The sequence below is a fragment of the Lathyrus oleraceus genome, chromosome 7, assembly GCF_024323335.1.
Source record: "Lathyrus oleraceus cultivar Zhongwan6 chromosome 7, CAAS_Psat_ZW6_1.0, whole genome shotgun sequence".
Classification (NCBI taxonomy): domain Eukaryota; kingdom Viridiplantae; phylum Streptophyta; class Magnoliopsida; order Fabales; family Fabaceae; genus Lathyrus; species Lathyrus oleraceus.
Window position 1 is genome coordinate 448576105 of NC_066585.1, and position 4360 is coordinate 448580464.

The following is a 4360-nucleotide window of genomic DNA, read 5'->3' on the forward strand; positions in this document are numbered from 1 at the left end:
GTGACTGATGATAGCGGTGTCGATCAATGTGATATTGATGTTGAGAATGAGTCACGCATTAGACGGAATGAGTTGAATAGAAATGATGAAGTTGAGGATCTTATACCGGATGAGTCATATATAAGAAACGATCATAATGAGGGAATTTGGATCAATTCATCCGTACGCATTGCTAAGAAACAAGTGATTAATATTCCAACAAAGAAAAGAAAGAGATGTTAGTGACTTAGGTAAATTATCCATGGTTTCTTTATTTTTTGTTTTCATTTGTTTTGATTATAAGTTATATGTGGTAATGCATGATTTCATTATATTTTTGTATTCAAATGCTTTGATTATAAGTTATATCTGATAATGCATGATTTCTTTATTTTTTTGTTTTCAATTGTTTTGATTATAAGTTATATTTGATATTTGATGGTTTCCTTGGTTTATTACAGGTTAGACATGGCTGATGACCAACATGAGGAAGTTAGTAAAGTATCCGCGGAAGAAGAAATCCGAAGAGGCATCACAGTAATGCGAAGGGTGGTCCAAGGAAGATCTCGAGGCATCATACTAGATGTCTCTTGGAACAACCAGGGACAACTTATAGAACCTAATGGGCATACCTTAACTAGTTTCATCGGTGCACTAGTAAGGAATGAAATTCCCATTACATGTGATGATTGGAGAAATAAAGAGTTGAAAGAGTCCAAAGAAAAAATTTGGAGTGAGATAAAGGTACAATCATTTGGCCCTTAATTATACGGTATCAATTATGTTTTTTCAATTACCGATACTAACTATCAATCTGTATGTTTTTCTTAGCGATGTTTTAACATCGAAGAAGAAAGAAGAGGGTTTTGTATGAAATTGGCCGGAAAGCTTCTTAGAGGATTTCGGACATTTTTATCATCCAAGTTCCTTAAGGATGCGGATGGTAATTTTGTGGATGCGGAGCTTCCTAGAAAATATGAAAGTTTGATATCGGCTGAAGAATGGGAAGCTTTCAAATCCAAGAGACAAGACCCGACTTTTCAAAGAATAAGTGCTACAAATCGGGAAAGAGCATCAAGTCCCGCATATCCGTACCGAAAAGGACGTGTCGGATATGGACGCTTAGAACAATCCATGGTAAGTATTTATAAATTGCGAAAACAAATTTGTTCATCATATATTAGTTTTATCTGATCAAATTGTATGACTTAATGTGTAGCTGCAGAAGGAGGAAAGTTCAGAAACATCTCTTCCTGCACATGTTTTGTGGAAGGAAGCTCGTGTGGGCAAATCTGGAGTTCCTCAAGAAGACGTTTTAAACGTATACCAGAAATGTGTAAGTATAACATTTTTTCATTAATTGAATAACATTTTTATACACAAATATTTGACAAGTATACGGTATTCATCTGATTTTTCAGGAGGAGCTATCTCAGTCTCTATCTCCCGATGATACTAAGAGCATACTTAGTCGGGCATTAGATGTCCCTGAGTATTCTGGTCGGGTGAGGGGTAAGGGATTTGGAGTCACTCCGACCTCCCTCAGTGTTAAAAAAGGAAAGGCTCCTAGTAATCGGGAGCTTCATGCAAGATTGGAAGCCATGCAAGCTGAGCTTGATGCATTGAGGAGAGAAAGAGAGGCTAGCGCCTCAACGGTATACAGAGATGCTTCGGACAAAAACAGTATCAACTGTACCTTTCAACCGAACATTCCAGAGGTAATTACATATAATTGTCTTAAATTGAACTATTTGCTTAAATTATGTATTTGACATATATACACATTAACGATTTCTTGTTATTATTGGTTTTAGGGCATTTCCCATTGTCAGCTGTATTTGTCGTCACCACACTATCGGATGGTTGGCAAGGGAAAAGTGCATAACGTTAGCGGAGTATTACTCCACACTAGAGAGCTCCCTGCTGGATGTTTGAAGGTATCAGTTGATATTGCAGTTGACCCGAATGCATTATTACCATATCCTAGCGATGATTCGGATGCAACAACGGTGCACGAAGCAGTAGGTTCGTTTGTTGCATGGCCGACAAACCTCATATGCGTAGGATATGAGGTATGCTTAAAACTTATGTTAACTTTAATGTGTATATTCAAAGTTTAAAATTTATGCTTAAAATTTTACTTACATATTTTCCTTGATTATGTTAAATAGACTCCCACAAAATCCAAATCAAGAAAAGAGGTAATATACAATTATATGACATATATTCATGGAAGTTGTTACATTCTTAATTTGATCTAACTATTTATATGACATGTAGGTTCAAGAAAATGAGGTTAGCAATGCCTCCGCACAACAAATAAAGGAGGTTAGGAACGCCTCCGCACGGGTAAAAAGTTCTGGTGCTAAGAAGACCGTAGCTAGGAAAAAACCTACCACCAAGTATAGGTCGTGCCTCAGGACATTTATAGAGATGACCGATATACCGACCGGAGGTGTTCGGACTATACATATGGAGGAAGGGATTTTCGGCTTTGATCACGACCAAATGATTGGTAATGAAGACTTCATGCAAGTTTTTGGTCATGAAGAAATCGGCGTCAACGTTGTCAATACATATATTAGGTAAATCCGGTCTACTTTGTCTTATTAATTAAACAACTTATGTTAATGATGTTTACTTTATGTTAATCCGGTTTACTTTATGTTTCAAAAGAGGTGTTAATGATGTTTTTATATTAGGTTTTTGTATGACAAAATGATGCGCCCCAATGATTTGGACGAGTCATTCGGATTCTTAGCACCCGCGAGCATCAACTTAGGTTTAATTTTAAATAGACCGGATACCGTGACGGAGTACGTTCTTCGGATCCTCAATGACAATAAAGATGCGGAGAAGTTGTTTTTTATACCGTTTAATACCGGGTTAGCATTTCATTCTAAATTCATCTATTATAATTATTTTCCAAGTTACCATCTAACATTTGCCTAATCATTACAGTGGACATTGGTTGTTGCTCGCAATCAATCCTATCCGAGAAATTGTGTATTATCTTGACTCGTTAGGAAATGATTGGACAACATACCCGGATATGAAGTTCCTAATTGACACGTAAGTGAGAATGTTCAAAATTTTTCTTAGTTTATGTGAATTGTTCTAATTGCTTCATTTTTATTTTATTAGCATCCTACAAGCTTTTCGGGCCCAACGAGATATCCAAACCTCAAGGAGGGGCGCCAACCGCATTACATGGATTAAAGTGGCGGTATATTTTTAATTACCACATTTTTTATTATATTAGTGATGACACTTGATAAAACTTAGGATTTATAATCCATATTTTTTTTTCATGTAGTGTCCTCAACAACGTAATCAAATAGATTGCGGGTATTTCGTGTTGAGGTTTATGCGGGATACTCTTGCTTTGGGCCGATTAGTGATTCCCACCGATGTATGTATTTCTAACTTATGAGTTATTTTTATATTTACACATATCTCATATAATTAAATAGTTGGAATTAATTCAAAATATGTTATATTATTATGTAGTACTTTGAGGAATTCAAGTGTGCATTTCATGATAGAGCTCAAAGTTTTTTCATAAATTTGTGTAATTAATGTGTACATTTGTAGTATATGTAATGACTTGTAAATGTGTACATAAATTTGTATATATTTTGATACATTTAAGGCAAATTAAAATGTGTTTGAATTGGTATATATATATATATATTTGTTAGCCAAAAATTGGTAGAAAAAAGGCCAAAATGGCATGTATAAAATGTGATAACTGTCTGTCAAAATCTGGTTGAAAACAGGTAGAAATTCTGGTTTATAAACCTGGAAAAAATGTGGTTTAAAACAAAAGCTTCAAAAATTTTCGTATACATTAGACAGCGCTTTTGTAAAAAGCGCTGTCTAAGGGGGGGATTAGAAAGCGCTTCAGGCAAAAGCGCTGTCTAAGGGGGGGGGGGGGGGGGGGGGGCTTAGACAGCGCTTTCTGAAAAGCGCTGTCTAAGCCCCCCCCCTTTAGATAGCGCTTTTGCCTAAAGCGCTGTCTAAGGTATACCTAAAAAAATTAAAATAGGGGGGGCTTAGACAGCGCTTTTTGTAAAGCGCTGTCTAAGCCCCCCCTTTTAGACAGCGCTTTTGCCAAAAGCGCTGTCGAAGGTATACCTAAAAAAATTAAAATAGGAGGGTCTTAGAAAGCGCTTTTGGCCAAAGCGCTGTCTAAGGGGGGGGGGGCTTAGACAGCGCTTTTAAGATTTAAACAAGCGCTGTCTAAACCTTTAGCAGCGGAGGCTTAGACAGCGCTTTAAAGCGCTGTCTAAGGCTAAAAAAAGCGCTGTCTAAGGTCTTGTTTGGCGTAGTGATTGTCAAATGTTATGCATTAAGGAATACAACGGTTGTTTTAAGTAAC